General features: G+C 43.1%; 1 protein-coding gene across 2 annotated transcripts in view; it reads right to left on the reverse strand.

The window, feature by feature from the left end:
- Positions 1-19,963, reverse strand: part of COQ8A (coenzyme Q8A) — a 75,706-nt gene extending 55,743 nt beyond the window's left edge. Inside the window, exon 1 of one of the 2 annotated variants that reach the window (XM_074949165.1) lies at positions 19,839-19,963. The gene's annotated coding sequence lies outside the window, so the exon portion shown is untranslated. Of the gene's footprint in view, positions 1-19,210; positions 19,233-19,838 lie in introns of those variants that run through there. The other variant, XM_074949166.1, reaches the window with a different exon arrangement.
- Positions 19,964-22,676: the final 2,713 nt, after the last annotated feature.

Below are 22,676 nucleotides of genomic sequence, written 5' to 3' on the forward strand. Positions count from 1 at the left end.
ACACGCAGTTATGTGCCACCCCCCATTTCTGCAAGCACAGAGCTTCCCAGCTGAAGGAGGCTGCATCTGGGCTCCACTGACACTGCAGCTGGACGCCGCCCCCTGGTTCCTAGCGCCGGTTGTGCTACCCTTCTGTGTGCTGGGAGCCTTCCTGTTTTCTGTGCAACAGTGAGTGCCTGCTGTGGGGCTGGGTAAGGTGGGGTGAGGGGAAGAGGCAGTGGTGAAGGGAGTGAGTGGAATAAGGCAGGGGGAGGGAATGTGGGAGTGAGGGGAGGGGGATGGAGAAGAAGAGGATATAGGGGAATCATGGGGGGGAAGCAGGAGCCCCAGCATGTGGTGTCCCCTCAGCAGCAGCTGGGGCTCCCCTGGTAAGCAGGCCCTTCAAACCCTCACCCGACAAGCCCCATCTCTCTACACCGGACCCCTCTGACAAGCCCCACATCCAGACCCCCACCCCATCAAGCCCCATTCCCCCAGCACCCAGACACCTCCCTGCCGAGCCCCAACCACCTTCACCTGGAACCCCTGCAGAGACCCCATACACCTGCACATCCCCTTTGCGTGCAGATCTCCCACTGAGCTGCCCGCACCCAGAAACCTCTCACCCTACACCTGGATCCCCCCAAACTGAGCCCCTCTACAACGTGGATCCTGCTGGGCTGAGCCTGCCCGCCTGGTATACCTGGCGCAGAGGGGCAGGCCCAGCCCTTGCACTGTGTCGGTGCAGCCTTACTGCCAAGTCCCTGTACTGGAGGAGGTGGGGGCTTCAGGGTGATCTACCTCAATGCAGCCAGTGGCCTGTGCTCCCCACTGTTATGCTGGAGCCACATTTATTTATTGACAAATAAAATTTGCAGAATTTTAAAATATTGTGCACATAATTTTTAATTTTTGGCATGTAATTCCCTCAGGAGCAAATTGCCCTCCACCCCCTTTGGGCAACTGCTCTGCTTAGGAATCTCTGCTTAGAGATCCAATAGCTAATCAGCCAACCTGAAAGCCAGCCAGAAAGAAGCCCTGTTCCTACAAATGTACACAAAGGACACTATTTCAGAACTTGCATACCTTCAGGTTAATACAGAACTGTTCTAGGGAAGGCAGAGTTAGGTACAACCAATAACCTTAGGCATATAGTCCCACTTCCCTTCCTACTCTATGCACACAAGCATCAGTAAAGAGAAAAGGAGTACATGTGGCACCTTAGAGACTAACACGGCTGCTACTCTGAAACAAGCATCAGTGTATGTGTTTGACATCTGATTATCAAGGTTTGAAATATTTCCTTAATATCTACCTCCCCAAGGACGAAGCTAGTCTGACTGAAGAGTACCTGTAACTGCCATGCTCTCTCACCTGCACACACATCTCACCCAATTAATTTACATGGCCACATCTTCACTCCCCCACCAATAGGTAAACCCTAACACAGTACTCTAGTCAGTTAATTCTGTCCCTCCAAAAATAGTATTGCTAGCCCCCATTGCAACACCTGCACCCCAGTGGGTCAATTCTTGGCTCACAGACACACAAAGATAGACTTGTTCTCAACTGTCCCCCTCCAATCATCCGCAACAAGTGAGTTCTAGAAGTCCCTACCTCTTTTCAGAGCTTTGTTGCTGCACCACCTCCTGGACATGAAAGAAGTACCCAGCCTCCCAACTCCAACTTTCCATGTGGGCCATTCCGCTGATACTTTTTCTTAAATGAGAAGTATGGTTGCAGTGCTCTGTTTCCTTTCTCTCCCCACCCATTCTAGGAGCAGCACTGCTGCCTCTCTTTCCTGCCTTCTGAAAAAAACTATTGGCACTTAACCATTCTGCTGTTTTCCTCCCCCTTCCTAAGTAGGGGCCAGCAGGCCCTTCAACCATGCTCACATGGACAAAGTTTCCACTCACTTCTTTCTAGTTGACAAATCTGAGGAACTGTCCCAGATTGAGGTGTCATTAGAGGTGGTTTTGGAACAAAATGACAAACTAAACAGTAATAGGACCAGATGGTATTCACCCAAGAGTTCTAAAGGAACTCAAATGTGAATATGTAGAACTACTAACTGTAATTTGTAACCTATCACTTAAATCAGCTTCCGTATCAAATGACTGGAGAATAGCTAATGTGACACCAATTTTTAAAAAGGGCTCCAGAGGTGATCCTGGCAATTACAGGCTAGTAAGTTGGACTTCAGTACCAGGCAAACTGGTTGAAACTATAGTAAAGAACAAAATTGTCAGACACATACATGAACATAATTTGTTGGGGAAGAGTCAACATGTTTTTTGTAAAGGGAAATCACGCCTCACCAATCCAATAAAATTCTTTGAGGGGGTCAACAAGCATGTGAACAAGGGGGATCCAGTGGATACAATGTACTTAGACGTTCAGAAAGCCTTTAACAAGTCCCTCACCAAAGGCTCTTAAGCAAAGTAAACTCTCATGGGATAAAAGGGAAGGTCCTCTCATGGATTGGTAATTGTTAAATGATAGGAAACAAAGTGTAGGAATAAATGGACAGTTTTCAGAATGGACAGCGGTAAATAGTGGTTTTCCCCAGGGGCCTGTACTGGGACCAGTCCTATTCAACATATTCATAAGTGGATCTGGAAAAAGGGGTAAACAATGCGGTGGCAAAATCTGCAGATGATATAAAACTACTCAAGATAGTTAAGTCCCAAGCAGACTGCAAAGAGCTACAAAAGGATCTCACAAAACCGGGTGACTGGATAACAAAATGGAAGATGAAATTTAGTGTTGATAAATGCAGTCATGCACGTTGGAAAACATAATCCCAACTATACATATAAAATTATGGGGTTTAAATTAGCTGTTACCACTCAAGAAAGATCTTGGAGTCATTGTGGATAGTTCTCTGAAAACATCCACTCAATGTGCAGCAGCAGTCAAAAAAGCAAACAGAAGGTTGTGAATCATTAAGAAAGGGATAGATAAAGACAGAAAATATAATATTGCCTCTATATAAATCCAAAGCACTCCTACATCTTGAATACTGGATGCAGATATGGTCGCCACGTCTCAAAAAAGATGTATTGGAATTGGATAAGGTTCAGAAAAGGGCAACAAAAATGATTAGGGGTAGGGAAAGGCTTCCGTATGAGGAGAGATTAATAAGACTTTTCAGCTTGGAAAAGAGATGACTATGGGGGGATATGATAGAGGTCTTTAAAATCATGACAGGTGTGAAGAAAGTAAATAAGGAAATGTTATTTACTCCTTCTCATAACACAAGAATTAGGGGGTCTCCAAATGAAATTAATAGGCAGCAGGTTTAAAACAAACAAAAGGAAGTATTTTTTCATACAACACAGGCAAGCTGTGGAACTCCTTGCCAGAGGATGTTGTGAAGGCCAAGACTAACAGGGTACAAAAAGTAGTAGATAAGTTCATGGAGGATAGGTCCATCAATGGCTATTAACCAGGATTGGCAGGGATGGTGTCCCTACCCCCTGTTTGCCAGAAGCTGGGAATAGGCTACGGGATGGATCACTTGATGATTACCTGTTCTGTTCATTCCCTCTGGGGCACCTGGCATTGGCCACTGTCAGAAGACAGGATACTGGCCTAGATGGACCTTTGGTCTGACCCAGTATGGTTGTTCTTATGGGATGGATCACCCTGAGCTAGTGGATTTTTCAAGCTCAGCTAATTGTGATATACATCTTAGGGCATTCTGAATGTAAAAGACACTGATTTCAAAATCCTCCTAGAGTATTAGCAAATGAATGCTGGACCATGTGTCCATTTGAAAGGCAGACTGCCTTATGTTTGTAACAAACAGATAATGTAATTTCAGCATATTAAAGTGATTTGCTGGGTGCTTGCTAGAGATATGTTAGTTTAGAATAATAAACTCAATTAGTGCAACTCTTTCCTACAGCACCTATCACAACAGGGTCCTGCCCTATGACTAGGGATCCTAGGCGCTACAGTAATACAAACAAATAAGCCAAAAGTGATTTCTTCTGAGCATAACTGTTCCTCATATTGGAAGAGCCATGAGTGCAACGTAAACAGGACACTCACTACTCTCTGTGTGTTGTGCCGAGCAGGTTTGCAGCTATAGGCAAAACAGTGTTTTCAGTTTATTGCACTTTCATCTCCAGCAACTTCCTTGTACACATGGTCCTCCACAAGTTTTCAGGACTCTGAAATGTCTCCTATCCAGTGCTGGCTCACACACCCACTCTGACAGAGAACATACACTTGGGCACTGGATGCCTCCTAAGGCTCGATCCCCAGTTGGAGGAGAATTCTCTATACTGGCCTCCAGACAATGTCCTTAACACTTCTGGCTGCAGACTCCACTGGGCACTGCGAGAGTCACTGTGTATTTAAACTGTTTCCTTGGTAACTGCAAAGGCACGTTTTCATTTTTAGAGTGTGTTCTGTCAACACATATATATGCACAATGATTATAAACGGCTAGTACATTCAAGTGCTATAAACTCAGACAACAGTACATATGGTATTACACCCTACTGCAAGACATGAATGACTGAATCCAGATATTTTCTGAGCAAATGCAAAGAACTTTCTTGTAAGCAAGCTCCATTTATCAATCACATAGAAGTGGCATGTGATTCCTTACACTAAGAGAGCTGAATTCCAGGGAAATCTAATTGTTCCTGTAACTCAAGTTACAGGAGTATTTGTTTAACACAGCAGAATAATCAATGCCTAAGACAAAGGGTAGCTATCTCTAGTCCAAAGTAACAAAGAAATATTATAAATTATGTGGGCCATGCTCTAACTACAGCATAAGTCACACAGCCAGAAACATAGGTGCTGACTCTGTACTTGTGTCACAATGAAACCAATATATGAGAACTAGAATTAAGGCTATGCATGCCATTTTTTGGAGGGGTCACTTTGTATGATGTGTCTATAGGCTTCAGAATGGTTTAAAAAAAAAAAAGAGACCAAATAAAACCTTGACTTCTGAATCTCTCTGCTTTGAAGAGTTTAAAGTCAGCCTCTTAATATTAATGCAACGTTGCTTTATGTATTTTTAAACTTAAAAACTGTCTTGTTAGGTAATGAAAGAGGTTTACCAACAGAAGGGTTTTTTCATCCTTAACCACCGGAAGTTTTTGCTAGGTCTTAACTTAAAGTATCTGCAGCATTATCCCTGCAAATCAGACTTAGGGGGGAAAAGTAGCCACTATAGTATTTCAATTTGGACAATAATGCTAAGTATACAAATTCACCATTATGAAGCAGTTAGGGTTTAATCCCATATTTGAGAGGAAGAAGAGTGCATGAAATGGTTCTGTTATCATACCATAAAACAATGTGACTGATAAGACACTTTATTTTGGAAGACTTATTAATTTTCAAATTAATAGAGAAGTTAAAGTCACAAATGGAAATCATATATTGCTCAATGTGCCCTCATCCTCCACAGCTAAATATATCAAATGAGCAAATATGACCAGTTCCCCTTTCTTAGTTTTAGCTGGAACACAGATACTGGGCCAAATTTGCTGCTGACAAACCACGACTGATGTCTGTGGGATTACATCCACTTATGCCTGCAATAAATTTAACCTTACCACCACTCTGTGCACTGTCTGCCATTTGAAAATTCAAAGGCCTCAGTGATGTGCCCCTGTCCTGAGCTGCAGAAGGACAATTTACTGGAAGCAAGGCATAAAATCTGGTACTCCTTCATTCTGCTAAAGAGACATGGTGAGCTCACCTTTGTAAAGAGGTGGGGAGGAAGGCCACAAAAGTGTTTAAAATAATCATTGTTACATTTTTCTGTGCAATGTTTTTAGGGTATCAGATCAGAAGCCACCACACTAAATAGTTCCAGAATCCACTGTGAAGCAAGATTTGAAAGAGGGCTCCAAATCTCCTATATTAAATCCAATTACAAACATCAAAAAATAGATCATATGAAGGAAAAGGGCTTTTCCACACATGGCTAAATTGGAAATAAGTTTGCTTGCTTAACTGTATACAGGGAATACAGAATATTCCTGGTATGCTTTTGTTAATATCAGTACTAAGGAGGCCAAAGAACAAAGGCTGACAGAAGTAGGTCTCAAACAGACAACACCATCATGCATTTTGATACAACTGTTACTGTAAACTCCCTCCCATTACATTCCCCATCCCTTGCTTGCCACACGTTGGTCAGTATCAAAGTAAGGGCAGCGGGGCAAAGGAAAACAGCACTGTAGCAATGAATGACCCTTTAAAGCTTAGATAAGGTACGAAATTAAGCACCTACCCCTATCAGGCAGAAGTTATAAGCAAAGAACATTAAAATTTTTCTTCATCAGAATTATGTTCCCCAGGAGGACAGGTTTTTCCCCTCTTAAAAAAAACTCAAGCTCAATGCTCAGGAGAGCACATAAAACTCATTGTCTAGAAGGGATGTGGAAAGCAGAAGTCAGTGACACTATCAGGGCAAGGAGAGGAAAGCATGGAAGAGAACAATCATAAAAAAAGGAACAGGTAATTAGGAAGAAAAGAAACACAAAGATTTATTTTAATGAGAGCAAGTGAGGGACGCAGAAAGAGAACAGACCGAAGTTGTTAAACTGAAAATGGAGGGGGGGAGAAAGAGGAAGCACATCAAGCTGCCACACTGGGTTGAAGAGGGTTTGGCAGTTATTGAGCAGAGGGGCCAAACTTTTGTGAACACCCACTGCAGCAAGCAGGCTTTGTTCTACAAGGACTCTGTTCCACTAGGACTCCACCTACACTACTAAAAAGACTGTGCTAGCAAACTCTCAACATAAAACTTTCTTAAGGAGTGGCTTCAGCCTCAAATTTTCAGAAACGATTTTAACCACATTGTACCCTGCCTATGCCATTGTCAGGACAGGCAGGCAGAGACTAGTACACTTTGCATCCAAGGTATTGACAAACAAGTCCTGTTTTTATGCTAGCAGTCAGATGGTTTGTTAGCCTGGCTAGAATAGGGTCTGTGGCTGGCTGACAGACATCAACCATGGGTTATTTTCCTAGTATAGTCAGAGCCACAGTGTTTGGGTCAGTTAACCTTTTATAGCTCAGTGCATACCTGGAAAAAGTCCCACAGCTCTTAATATGGGGGAATGCTGTTGATGAGGCTGGAATCAAGTCACTCTAGGACATATAACAAGGTGAACATGGTAGGGTTTTTTGTTTTTAAGCTACATACCACACCAGTGAGTAATCTGCTCTCCTGCCTCTTCACTGAATTTCAAACCCAGCTGAAACCTTGCAAGCTAAACCAAGGAATAAAGCAGAACATGGCATGCTATTAAGAACATGCAGGGAGCCAAAATGTATTTTAACTTTTTCTTCAGAGGAGTTGTTGCAACATTATAATGATGGTTTAAAGCAAGTACCACACAAGAAGTGTGCAGTTATAACAAGGCACTCTGAGTGTTTGGTGAGGCATGGGATCAAAGTCCAGCTGTATAACCACTGAACAAGAATCGTTATCAGATACAACTTAGATTCTTGCATTTATACCAGCCCTTCTACAGTTTAAAAAAAAAAAAAAGAATCAATTGGTCAACTTCTGACCCCTATGTGGTTCTACCAGATACCCACACAGTCAAATTCAGATAGTAAAATTCCTCCCTCCATGGTTTTCATTATTTTAAGGCAACAGTATTTTGAATCAGCAGAGTGCTGTAATACAGCCCCCAGTATATATACACACTTCAATAGGATCAGAAGTCTATATGCCCTTGGATGGAGATATTTAAGAAGCTTTCTGCTTTCTGAAATGCTGCATCTTGGTGCACAAGAATGCCTTTCCTGGGCTGGGCAGACACTTTGGTGCCATTAATTTTACTTCATAATTCCAGGTTTATCCATGACCAGAGGAAAGATATTCCACTTTTGTATTGTGAAAGTAGAATGAATTATATTGAAATTATAATTCATTAAAGAAATGCTACTTGAAGGGTTTGTTGAAATATAGTTGTCATGAAGAGAAACATTAAGGAGTGTGAGACAATGGGTCCTCAAACTAATTAACTTAGAGCTCCTACTGAGCTAGGAGATTGGTAAACATTAGTATGCAAATAAGATATGTATGTATATTTGTCAGTTTCTGCTTTCTTTTGTCTCTTATGTTAAATTGGCTTTGGCTTAGCTGTATAAATAAGTTATCTTGAGCCTTAGAGAGGGGCTCACATCTGGGTGCATTAGCAAAGCGCTTTGCTAATAAACAGAGTGGTCTGACAAATTATGCAAGTCCTGAATCTGACTTTGACAGTATGAAGAGCAATGCACCCAAAATTAATTTTTAAACCTGGTAAAAATGTGATGGTAAACTATGTGCTTGTCAAACCTGTAGGCTCAGAAATGACTAGTAAAGAAGCCTCCCATCTGACTACTCAAGTGTTACCTACTGTCTTATCCATTAGAGCACACTGCCTCCTAAATCATTGCTTATATGTAACTGTCTCCCTTAAAAAAAAAGTCACATGACAAAGAATATCTGTTTGATGGGGGCAATAAGGCAGGGAATTCAATTCCATGCTTGTGAAAGACTTCACAGACTGGGATCACATCCACATTACAGGCACTAAAGTAGTATAGCTATGGCCACAGAGCTATGCTACTGCAGTCCTGTAGTGCAGACAGAGACTACAGCAACAGAAGAGATTTTTCTGTCACTGTAGAAACTCCACCTCTCCAAGAGATAGTAGCATTCTGTCAACCTAGCTCCATCTACACCAGATATTAGGACCGCACAGCTATGGAGCTCCGGGGTGTGGATTTTTCACACCCCTGAGCACAGTAGCTACATTACCATAATTTTTAAATGTAGACCAGACCTGGGTCTACATTACAGTTTTTTTCCAAATTTACCATCATTGCAGCCACTGTTATCGAATCCAAACAAGAAGAGACTAGGGATGCTGGAAACTAATCTATGATAGGTTTCAGAGTAACAGCCGTGTTAGTCTGTATTCGCAAAAAGAAAAGGAGTACTTGTGGCACCTTAGAGACTAACCAATTTATTTGAGCATAAGCTTTCGTGAGCTATAGCTCACTTCTGAAGTGAGCTGTAGCTCACGAAAGCTTATGCTCAAATAAATTGGTTAGTCTCTAAGGTGCCACAAGTACTCCTTTTCTTTAATCTATGATAGTCTCCCCAATGGCAACCAGTATTGGAACTCCACTAGTGGTAGCAGCAGTAGGTATTTTGGAGAAAAACGCTAACTGAGACAATGCACAAGTAGTAGTTTAATCAATAAACTCCTTGTGTGACCATGAATTAAGTGTAGCCGGCTACAATCTGGAAATAAATACCACCAAGCTCTTACAGAGTGCTTTATATCAATATTATTTCTACTTCTCCTTGTATATCTGATTCCATGTCCACCCTTCCATATTACACTAGTGGCAGTTTCATTTACAGCCTACAGCCAAGTTCTGCACACCTACACCCCGCAAAGCAGAACACCCTGCCCTCCTTAGAAGTGTGCTCATTAACTGGCTTTCTTGTGTCCAGACTCATCCAAATCTCAAATGAACAAGGAGCACAAGAAACAGTAACACTTAAGGGAGGATGGCCATTTCCTCTTCAAGAAAGGAATCAAATCAGTCAATAAAAAGAGCAGGATTTTATATAATAGACTAAAACCCCCAACAAGGTTTGTTTAAAGAACTGACTGGTTTTAGAGCCAACGAGTCCCTTCTATTTTAGGAGTCATGATATATTTGCAGGATGGCCCAGACATACAATTTAATTAACCTATAGAACATTTTTAAACATCCTTGCACAAATTTACCAATGACATTTAAAACTGAAGCAACAAATACAGCTAGAACTCATTCTCCTTCCCCAAAATTTCAAGATTAGTGCTCATTTTGACTAGTATAGGCTGGCTAGGAAGCCTGCACAAGCAGCTTTCCCCCTACATGGCTTGAAACACAATATAGGGGTTAAAAAAAAGTCTGATGCTGGCTTTGGACACTGAGTGAGTGTGCGGTCTACTTTATTTTAGGCACAGATACATCAGTGCAAAATGAATGTTCTAGACTGACGGTTTTATTTACTTCATTCGGATTAGGTCAGACATTGTCTGGGGACATGCAAAAACATAGTCATGGTCGAAGTGCCCAGAATAGATTAAACCTCTTTCTACCCTGGTCAGGGATCTAGAAATAATTCACTTGCATCAATTAAGATACTAATGTGAGACTGCATTCACTTCATTATAGGCCACTTACTGCACTCAGTACATCCTGACACACTGCACGTACCCTGCTAATACAAGTTCTACAGCCCAAACCCTGCTCTCAGTTCCACTGGGACAAATCTGGTGTAACTCATTTGATTTCAGTAGGTGTGTAAGTCAACACAGAATTTGGCCCATGCATCAAACACATTTGTTTCCAAATTCAAGTTCAAAGTTCAATCCAATCCAAGTTCAAAGTTTCACACTGGGAAGACACATGAATAGTTCTGTGCTTCTATTGTTCTAATCAAGATTTTAAAATAGACTATTTTGCAAAGATAAAGTTTGAAGCTATTCCCAGTTTCTCCAGGAATCCATAAAACAAGTTGTATGAATCTCACACATCAGTTGGGCCCTGCAGCAGCAGCAGCAGCTTCCCCAGGCAAGAAGATAGGAGGCTATCACAAGAAATCTATTCCCCTTCCCTTCTAAAAGGTAGGAGCCCTGCACCTGAAATCTCGACCAGTCATGCCTCACAAGCTTTGATTCCTTCCATTAAGGAGGGCTGACTTCACTTTCCAACTGGCCTCATGTACTGTAATTGTATGTTTACCAACAAAATCATTTGTACCATTTCGTGTTTCAACAGCCAGAACTTCACCACACATTTTAGGAACTTCACCACCACCACCACGAAAGCAGTCCTTAACCCAATCACGAAATAGCAATTCTGCTGAGAACATGACAAAGGCTGTGTGTCACAGCACTCTATTGCTTAGCGGGGCCAGTAATTTAATTTCTCAAGCAATCAGTCTGTCCCTATAAGTCTTAGGGAGCACTACTGTGTATCAACTGCCTACTCCCCTACCCAGGAACTATAATTTCTAGCTACACTGAAGTGGTGTGTGGGTACTGGAAAGGTTTATCACTTTAAACAGGCACTTCCAATTTAAAAAAAAAAAAAAAACACACACACACACATTCTGGTCTGAAAGTTTCTATCTAGGTAGCTGTATGGCTGTCACTGTAGTATTTAGGTACCTATTACTGTTGTAGAGAGCACCAAAGATTAGGGGGGAAAAAACAGCATATTTTTCCTATTTCTTCAGTTCGCTGAAATATATATAGTCTGATTCACTTTCCACTGTATAGGAAGCTAAGGCTCCAATTTTGCAAACACGTGTAACTTTACTCAATGAGTTCAGTGGGACTACTCACATGATTAAAGTTACTCACATGTGTTTGCAAGACAGTCTTTCATCAGTTTCCCCCATTTTTGTGGCTCTTTCATGCAGCAACAGGGAAGGGAATACATTAAAAAATTGGAAAGTACAACTGCTAAACCACATAGATTTGAAGGGGGACCCAGGAGTAGCACCTGAAACTATCACATTTTCTGACACTGACCAGATTTCAAGTTATGTCCCTTCAGTAACATTTAAGGCAAAGTTATACAAAAATGAAGATTTTATTCTGCATTTGTCAGTTATGCATCCTAGAATTTAAGAGAACAAAGGCTTCAGACACTATAATTTACAGCCAAAAATAATGATTTTTTATAAACCACCGCTGATTGAAATTGTTCCATAATGTCTCAATTAATTTTTGTTTCAAATGAAAGTTTCAAGAGAAAGATCTGCTTACTGACCCTAGGAGCTACATTTCAAATAAAGCTAAGAGCACAAACCTCTCATATAAAAATTGCTTAACAATCCCTTGCAAATCAGTTCTATCCAGCCACAAAAATCTCTTTACCAACTACTTAGGGTCTATCAAAGTTCAGTTCCCTATCTTCAGCAAACACGGAAAGTTGCATATCTACAGAGTACTAAATTCCAAACATGTAGCAAAGAGCTCAGAAGGGCCATTCAAACCCCAAGTTGTGGGATACAGCTTATAACCAAGGGATTTTTCCTTAATTAGCTGGTAATTCATGTTTTGGGGGCTGTGTATTATACTATAAGAAGCTCTCTTTTGGTGGGAGTTTTAACTTTGTCAAAGCACACAGTACTGGATGGGGATTATAAACTAATACATTATACGCACACTTCAGAAGCAAGCCCGGAGTTCTTCAGACCCAAGAAATAAATACCCTGTAACATGAGACAATTTATAGGTTGCTGAGAAAATAGGAGCTTTTGCTCTGTGAACTGATTAATCATAATACATCTCTGAATGTACAGTAATAACCCACCCACAGAGCAAAAAATTAACCACAGAACAGGTCAATTGCTAGCTATTTCACCAATGGTACTATAAAAAGGAAGCCTCTGATTGGTTGAAGGCTCTGATTACCCAGGTATCAGGTGTAACTATGCAGGTTGGAGTTCTGTAACTTATGAAGAGCAGTTATACGTCATGTGCAGCTGCACCAGGCACCTACATTTACCAGATGTAGGAAGATACTTTGTTTTTGATCTTGTGCCTACACCCCTGAGACATACAAGATAGAGCCACACATCTTATCATACGTTACTAATTTATATAGTCACCTGCCCTACATGCACATACTGCGTTGGACTCATAGGAGTGCACACATTCTCTGCCCATGTGGTGAAGATAATCCTATCATGATTCTGAACAGGAGGTCAGCTACCCCAGCCTCTCACTATCGATCCAGGAGGTACATATATCTAACCAGACTTATCCCATAAGCTAGGGTTAAGTTCAAATTTAGCCTCTTATAATTCATACAAGATCTGCTGCCTATTTATAGGCCAGTTAGCAAACTGGTGTCCTAGCTCCTACAATAAATGTACAGTTCTGTTTTTGCTACAAGTTCTCTTTATTACCATAAGCATAGGATACAGGGCTATGTCAAAAGGAAGCCCGAAGGGTCCTGCATGTCAAATAAGTCACAGTTTTAATGCCCAACTAAATACTCAAATTTCGTCTTTTTAGAGGGGGAAATCTGGTCTACTGGAACCAGAAATTCCTGCGTGGCAATCCAGCTCTGATATTTACCTTGGACAAGTTAGTTAACCTCTCTGTCTTAGTTTCCCTGTTCATTTATACGAATATAATCACAGGGGCGTCTTGAGCATTAGCGTGCACAAAACACTTAGAAGACAGAGAGCTTCAGTGCTATGTATTAATACCAAAATAGTTTACATATTGCTGTAAAACCGCTATAGTGGCCAGGGGAGAACTCCCCAATGGCAGGCACTGAAGGCCTCTTCACAAGCTCCAGTGCAACAGTTAGGTCTACAGCAGGTAGGGCTACAGGACTTCTGGTCAGTGTTGCTGCACATGGGTAGCCTAGGATGGACTGCTTTAATTTAGAATAACTCCAGGGCTGTTTACTTTACACCAGGAATTGTTTTGGCCCCAGGAGCAGCCCAGAATACAAAGGCTGCCAAAATGGCAAAAAGCTACATTTGTGTTCCAATGCCTCTTCCCCCTGAGCCGCAAGTTGTATGCTGCACCTCCAAGAAACATAGCACAGAATCTCACTGCTCATTTGCCAAGACTGAAAAACTCCTGTCTTGTAATTCTAAAATATTCAAAAAGGTTGAGTTTATAATTGTGCCTCCTCCCTTCTATGCACCTGCAATCAATATAAGCTTTGCCCATATGCATAAAACATATGATTAATTCAGATGACTGTCTCTTGTGGAGAGTCTTTATTTCCAGAGAGTGCCTTAAAAACAAAAGATATAAAGAAATTCTCATTTTGCTCTTAGTTTTTTTTCCTCACCACAATTTTTTTCTTCCACCTTTCTCACAGCCCTGATCATTATGTACTTGTACTCATGTCACAAAAAGAAAAGGAGGACTTGTGGCACCTCAGAGACTAACAAATTTATTTGAGCATAAGCTTTCGTGAGCTACAGCTCGCTTCATCAGATGCATCCGATGAAGTGAACTGTAGCTCACGAAAGCTTATGCTCAAATAAATTTGTTAGTCTCTGAGGTGCCACAAGTCCTCCTTTTCTTTTTGCGGATACAGACTAACACGGCTGCTACTCTGAAACCTGTCTTATGTCACAGTGTGCTGGGATTTGCCACAATGAAGACAACAGAAGCTGTATGAAAGTTACAAATACTGGATGAGAGCTTATTAGAGCATGCCAGAGCCGCAGGTAGGAGACCCAGGTAAGGGATGGGAGAAGATGACACAGCTGAGGCGATCTAAATACAGCAGTGAGACTGAATAAATTAAGCCCTAAATTGGGCATAGAAAATGGAGTAACAGCAGGGGCAAAGGAAGGGCAGGGAGAGACGTGAACACAGGAAGAACTCTATGTTGACTGTACATCAGCATCATCCTTTAGCACCACAAAACAGCCCTGTGACTGTCTCAAGTGCAAGCAGACTATATACATTGTGTCTGCATGTACTGAATCTGCATGTTCTAAGGGTGATGTGCAGGCCTTTATTTTTATGTTTCAACGGTTATATTCTAGGGTGACTAGATTAAGTTGTTGGATCTCCACACTTTCTTAGAGGTGCTAGTTACTTATAAACTCTGATTTGGTTAGGTAAGCAGTTTCAGGGATGAACTAACAATTCAAAAAAACCCAAAATTTAAGTTTATAACATTTCTAAACAAGAAGTTCTGTAATCATAAAACCTAACAGTTCTCCAGAGCATCTGTTTTCTATGTTCTGTAAAGTGCCTTGCACATTTGAGGTGCTCTATAAATAATTTAAATATCTTTCTCACGCAGATCAACATGCATCTGTTCATTGATTATCCCTCAATTAAAAAACAAAAGCCTTAAAAAGGGGGGGGCGGGTGACACATGGTTATGGGCAGAGAGGGCAAAACTGCATGCCATGTCACGTCTTAACTTGGCTCAAGACAAAGTCAATTTGTCTAAATGCAATCTGCTAGAGTTTCATATCATTTACAAAGTAGAGGTTTGTCTACACTTAAAATGCCACAGAAGCAGAGCTGCGCTGCCACAGTGCCTACGCCAACAGGAGGAGTTCTTCCATTGGCATAGGTAATCCACCTCCCTGAGAGGTAGTAGGTAGGTTGACAGAAGAATTCTACACTAACACAACAGGTCATGAAGACACACTGGACCACAGCCATACTTGGTGCCGCTTTACTGAAGTCAGAGTGACACCCACAATGAACTTGACCCAATAGCTACTAACAAATTTTGAGTGAACTACCAGCTAGGTAATTCTGGGGAAGCTACAATGCAGTGATCCAACTATTCTCCCTCAGTCACTTTCTACAAATCCTCAGCAAGAGTTAACCACAAGAAGAAAAAGCACACAATCTGACAGACATAATAAGAAATATGCAGTGTTGTTGTAGCCACCTTAGTCCCAGGATATTCAAGAGACAAGGTGGGCGAGGTAATATATTTTATTGGACCAATTTCTGTTGGCTTGTCTCTCTCACCAACAGAAGTTGGTCCAATAAAAGATAAGAAATAACAGACTGCCACCTGCCTTTTGGAGGGCTATTTTGACGGACTGCAAGCCCCCAAAAAATTCTCCTCATTTTGCACACATTCAAACTCGGCTATTTTTAGTCTGCTTTTAAATACTGCAAATGAAACACTCCCTACTGCATTGCATAGCACAGAGTAGCTGGAAGTCTGATTGTACATACAAACAGTTCTTCTTGGTAGTAATAAAACGAAGTGACTAGTGGTCAAAGGGTAAACAAAGAACTCTCCTTCTCTTTTGACCTTTTCTAGTCCTTATCACACTATTTTAACAAAGCAGAAACTACTTGCCACTTGCCCTTTGTGCTACAGCCCTGAAGGTCACCTATTTTTCTCCTGCATATCTGAGGACAATGTACTATGAATTACTACAATCAGGTTTTATCTGAGCTTTCAAGGTTACAAAACCACTGCCAGTAAACACAAAGTGTAAAAGAAACAGCATCTGTGACATATTAAAAGAAATTTGAGTTGTTTGCTCTGATAGTAATTAAAATCACACAGTGGTAACTATATCAGTTTCAGTTAAACTGTTCCTTCCATCAATCTTCTCAGAAACAGCAGCAGTCAAAGAACCTGCTATATCAAGGACAAATTCAAGAAACACCACTGAATTTTGTTTATACTGAGACAAATACCACTTTGTCATCAACTTTTCCATCTCAGGATGTTTCTAGTCTACCTGATAGTTCTTTTATCCTGAAGTCAATGATATTCAAGCACCGTGCCATACCAAAGTAATAATTTTGGGTTCTTGGATTCAATACTTAAAACCTAATCCAATGCTCACTGCTGGGCACTGTAAAATACTGAAGAACTGCATCCCAGCAAAGTTAAAGAACCCAAGAGTACAAAACACTTTCCATAAGGCTGCTACTGAAAGGCAGAAGACTTAAGGTACTGTATAACACATATTTTAAGGACTATCAGAGACTATCAAATAAAAATCATTTAAAAAACTCAACTGTATTTGTTACAACAGGCTAGTCTACACCGAAAACTTAAGTCGATCCAGCTACGTCACCCAAGGATGCAAAAAATCCATACCCGAGAGGGGCGTAGTTAAGCCAACCTAAATACTGGTGTAGACAGTGCTAGACATGGCACCTAAGGGAAGTGGATTAACAATAGTGACAGGAGAACCCCTCCCACCACTGTAGTGAGTGTCTGCACTGAAATGCAACAGCAGCTGTCACCATGGCATTTTAAGTGTATACACAGCCTCAGCAGCATAGATTTCAGCAGTTTAGAATAGACTGTCAATAACTAGTGTGAATATAGCCAGCACTTCAATCCATTTATCCGAATGTTTACAGTTCAAGTAAACCCTGAGCAAACAAAATTAGTCTAAATCAGAGGTGGGCAAACTACGGTCGGGCCGTCCTGCCCAGCCCTTGAGCTCCCAGCCCCTGGGCACCATGGCTGGCTCCGGCCAGGCAGCTGCGAGCTCCTGCTGCTCTGAGCAGCATGGTAAGGGGGCTAGGAGCGGGGTGGTTGGATAAGGGGCAGAGGATCCCAGGGGGAAGTCAGGGGACAGTGAAAAGGGGGGGTTGGATAGGCGTGAGTGTCCCGGGGGACCTGTCAGGGGTGTGGATAGGGGTCGGGGCAGTCAGGGGACAGGGAACGGGGGGGGGGGGGGAGGAGCCCAGGGGTGAGCGGTCAGGGGACAAGGAGCAGGGGTTGTTGGATGGGTCGGAGGTTCTGAGGGGGGCAGTGAGAAGGTGGGAAGTGGGAGGGGGAGGATAGGGGGCAGAGGCCAGGCTGTTTGGGGAGGCACAGACTTCCCTACCCGGCCCTCCATACAGTTTTGCAACCCTGATGTGGCCCTCAGGCCAAAAAGTTTGCCCACCCCTGGTCTACATCCAAATTAGTGACCTGACCACCACCTGTGTGTGCAAGCTCAAATGCTTGTTTCTTTCACCTAAAGAAGTTGGTCAAATAAAAAGATATTACCTCACCCATCTTGTCTCTAATATTCTGGACCAACATGGATACAACAACAGTGCAAACAATCTATATCCAAAACGCCTTTGAAAAGGTTATCAGAAGAAATCAGTGTAGGTCTATTAATTCCTGCTTATTTTTGTTACACAAGATAACAGATCCCAAAGAAATGTAGATTCTTTGTATATGAAATAGGATTATTTTTCTTGCAAGTTTTATAGATACTGAATGGCCTATATTTTCATTCACATTTTGGTCTGAAGACACATTAAACCAACTAACAGACACCAATACAAAGTAATTATTTTTTTACATCTCTTTGCAACTTGTTACACTGAATCATTCAAAAGAGGGATCAGTTTCTTCATCAAGTTACATCATGACCCTCAAATAGGCTGGTTTCTAAGGCTCCCTGTTACACTTATACAGCAAGAGATGCAAGTTCAAGTTTCTATAGTGGTGACAATGGTAATGTGCCAGAACATATACTATATGAAGTGAGATACCAGATTCTCCTCTTTCCCCAAAAAGAAGATGTGAGGAATTAGGCTGAACATACAAGCTTCTTTTAATTGGACAACAATCTCCCACAGAAAAAAAAAAAAAGCCATTTTTCACTAGAATCTTTACAATAAAATCACCACCCAACCCTGCTGAACACATGCAACAGAAGTCAGCACCTCATAGATAGGGCCCCAAACACAAAGGTTAACCTCGTAAACCAATTTGACAGCGTGTGTGTGTGTGTGTGTGTGTCTATATATATATATATATAAAAATAAAGAATGCATCATACAAAAAGCCAAACATTGAGCAAATTCTGAATTGCATTACATGTTAAGCAACACTATGCATTAAGGTCCAATATCCAAGTGTGGTCCTTTTTACCACTAGCAGTCAGTCAAGAATGATAGCTTTAAACACTGTTTATGGTTATAATTTCTCAGCCTCTACCTAATAAAGAGGCAAATGATATATATACTGCTAATGCTGCACATTAACCCAGTTCTTTAATCATCACTCTTCTAAAATGAAGAGCTCTGAACTAATGTTGATTAGTGTTTGTTTTATTTTCCCAAGTCTCATTTCCATAAAGCCATATCAGAATCTGTTTGCTTCTACTTGGATACACACCCAATAGAAGAAAAAAGTTTAACCCTTAGATCTCTTATTTCCATTACAAATCTGTAACTGACTTAACATAGCTGCAGACTACCAGCCCCAGGGCCACTGGTACCACACTGGATAACCCCAGAAACAAGTCAAAATTGGCCAAGCTGCTACAACACAAAGGCTTCAAAACACCACTTGTGACACTAGTCATACTTTATTATGGCCCCAGTAAGGTAAAGTTTCTTTCTACACTAAAATACAGTTCATACAACCATCAAGACTAAGAACAAGGTCTTGTGTGTACTCAAAGAGTATTGAAGTCAAGGGGATCTGAGGGTGCTCAGAACCAGGAACAGAGGTCAGAAATGTGTAGGATCAGGCCCCCAGAACACGCAAAGGTCAAACACACCCCACACCAACTGAATTGTACAGGGGGCGCACAGGGAAAGGAGGAGGACTGGAAAGAGAGCAGAGCCGCTGCAAAGGGAAGAGAAAAAAAATCACGTATGTCTGCGAAAGGGTATTCTGTGAATCTGAAAGAATTCAAGGTTTCCCACCATGACTGTTTGCAGCGCTAGGACATGTTCCCACTTACATTCGATATAATTTGAAGACCCACGGCTGTGGATGTACATTACTGGCTTTGGGTCCCGTCCCCCCTTTTCCTGGAGTCTGCTGTTTGCAGCCTCATGATGGTGCCACCTTTTCGGTCTTGATGGAGCTTTGCTGCTTTTACCCGCCCACTGCTTAACTAGTTCCCCTCACGGTCACGGCCCCTCACGGCCGCGGCCCCGCACGCTGGATTTCCCCGCAGAGGCTCCCGCCCGCCTGGCACAGCCCGGAGGTGCACTTGGCACAGAGCCGCCGTCGCGGGCCCAGGACGCTGCGAAGCCGCGGCACGAAACGAAAAAGCCGATGGGACAAGGAGGCCTGGGGCGGGGAGCGGCCGCAGCAGCGGGAGAGCGGCGTGAAGGGCGCGCCCGCGGCTGCAGCGGCCGGAGGGCCGCCCGGAGGAGGGACGGGGGGGTAACAGCCGCACGGCCCGGGCACCCCCACAGCCAAGGGCCTACGCACCCCTCCCCCCGCGGCTGCGGGGCAGAAGAGGCGGATGCCGAAGCTGAGCGGGGGTGGGGCACAACTCCTCCTCTCCCCCAACCGCTCGCCCCCTGCGAGGAGACACCCCCAAACAACCGCCCCGGAGGGAAAGGGTGACGTCCGTTTACCTGCCCCCGCACAACGCCACGTCCGACTCCGCCGCGCGCGCCTGCCCATCCGCCCCATGCGGCGCGGGGCTTGTTTACCAACTTGGCGGCGCCAGGCCAGGCGCAGCCCCGCCCCCACCCCGCGCGCCCATTGGCTCCGCTGCGGCCGCCTCCCCGGCGCAGCGGCTTGGGGGGCGCGCGAGGCGGCCCCCAGCCACTCCCAGCGGAGCGTGCTGGGCCCGTGCGCCCCGCGTTTCTGCCAATAGGGGGAAGGGGCGGGGGCAGCCCCAGCCAATGGGGAGGCGGTGCTGGCTGAATCCCCGCTCTGCTGCGGGCCTCCCTGGCGGCTGGCAGGAGGCTGCAGGGCTGCCGCCTGGGTGGGCGGAGGCGGTCACCGCATGGAACTGCGAACTATTGGCGCCTGCAGCCCACCCCCACTCCCTCGTTCCCCAAACCCTCCGCACGGCCGGGAGCTGCTGCCCCTGTGCCGCTGCCGCGTGTGCAGGGCTCGCTCTCCGACCGCGTCCCGCCCCTGCCACAGGCGTGGGGCCGGACAGGGGGAGCCGGGGACTGCTGCAAGCCCGCCCCCCGGGCACTGCATTTCCGGCTACGTGTGTAGGCGAGGCGATCCCCCACCACCAGCGGTAACGCCCGGGCAGCTCCCTCCTCAACCCCCCCGCTGGTAGCAAGCGCTCTAGTGTAGCCCCGCTGCTGGTGTTTTTACCCCCCTGAGCACCAGGTCGAGAGGACAGGTGCTGGTCAGCCGGTCCCTGGGACATGCTGAAATGTAGACAGAGCCTATGGATGGATTGAAACGGGGGGAAGTTCTGTTATTCTAGATCAGTGCAGCGAGGGTGAGAGAGCAAAGTGGTAAAAAAGCAGGTGTCACTAGTGGAAGCAGGGATGGAGCCCGGTGCACACCTGCTGAATAATGCTTATACATCTTTCCAGTGTAGACCAGGCCTAGCTTATACCTGTGTTCATCTTACACCTTCATATAGTGCCTGTGGTAATATCATGAGGTACAAACAGCTGAAATTCGCATGTATAATTGGTCTACTCTTGGGAGAGGGGAAAAAGACTGAGGAGTGAATAGGGGAGAGGGGGTAAAAATCAGCGCCAGAATGGCAGTGATAGGGGGATGTCAGTGCATGTGAGTGACATTGAGGCAAGATATACCAAGGACTAACTGGGACTGGAGAAGAAATGGCAATGTTAGGGATGTCAGTACAGTGGGCATAAAGTGGGGATGTCCACCTACTCTATATGGATGGGGAGTGTAACTATCGGCCAGGGAGACATGGATGTAATTGAATTGCTCTGCCTGTCTTGTTTTGAGAGCGTTACTTTGTTAATCTAGGACAGACTAAGGTAATTCTTTTGGCAAAACTGTCCGAAAGGAAAGGAAGGGCATGGAATTGCAACATTTCTGCTATATACATGACATGGGCCTGGAGGCTAACAGTTTATTAAACAAACCGGCAGACATGACACATGCCAACTAACAGAATGAATTTCAACAGAGAAGCTGTAAAAGGAGTGATATACCAACCATTGTCCAAGCAAGCACCAAGCTATAGGAGGAATATCATTTTGTGGTGCCATCTGTACCAGGAAGATTGCTATTGACTGCGTTACTGTAAATAGCAATTTTTTAAAAGTCAACCTTTAAAATATAGAATCATTACCATTGTCAAGGTGTGTGGATATATATTGCAAATAGAACCACACACACACACAAAATATTTCCAAAGCACTGGCTCCAGTAACTGCTGGGGGGTGGCGGGGGTGTTAATAAAAATAAATAAATACTTTCTTCATAGTCTGGTTGGCAGCAAACATTGCTTAGTATTTTAATTAATTTAAATCACTTTAAATAGGTTTATTTTTTAAAAGAGATGTTTTTAATTTAAATTAAAAAATCATTTTAAATATTTAAATTTTAAAATCTGTTACTTTAAAAATAACTGGTTTTTATCCACCGTTTGTCAGCAACTTTATGTGACCAGATTTTCAAATGCAATTGCATAAAGATAAGCCCCTAAATTTATATATCAGTACTTGAATTTAAATCAGTGGGAGATGCAGTGCTCAGCAGCTCTGTAAATTACCTTCATCCACATGTAGGCAGCTATTTAACTTTAGGCATCCATATTAGAAAATGTTGGCGTTAGTTTCTCTAGCCCAGATCTTCAAAGGTAGTTTGGTGCCTAGCTCCCATTGATCTCAATGGGAGCTGAGTACCTAAATAGCTTGGAGGCTCCTGGCCTCTTTGCCTCAGTCTCCCCATCTTTAAAATAGGGATTATATTTATAAATCTACTTGGCAGTGGTGGTATGAGGATTAACTGGATAATCTTTGGAACATGTAAAGCATTTTAGAAGGGTTGCACATTGTCTCTGAGTTTATTAAGAATAAATCAGTTTGTATATTCAGTTAATCCGTGCTCAGACTGCCAGTTATATTGGTGTGCTTTGTCCACTAGGAACTGAACAGAGACCTATAAAACATTTAACTCATCGTGTGCATGGGGTAACAAGTTTCAGTCAGTGCCAGGAGGGGCTGGATTTGAACTACACCATAGAGGTGAGACTACCCTATGTACAGACTGTATCTAAAATAGTTGTGGCTCTGAAACTGAGTAGACAAACATGACATCTTCAACCAGATGGATCAACACCGGATCCCCTTTGTATTAGGTGTTGTACAGATTTATAGTTCTATACGATCCCTGTCCTGAAGAGCTTTCTATCTGAAGATTTCTAAACTTTTTTTATTTTCAATACTCACATCTCTTGTTTAAGATTAATTCCACAATATTTTCTGTATCAGAAATATTTTCTTTACTCTCACCTAGAA

Source organism: Natator depressus, chromosome 3 (assembly GCF_965152275.1).
Source record: "Natator depressus isolate rNatDep1 chromosome 3, rNatDep2.hap1, whole genome shotgun sequence".
NCBI classification, from domain to species: Eukaryota; Metazoa; Chordata; order Testudines; family Cheloniidae; genus Natator; species Natator depressus.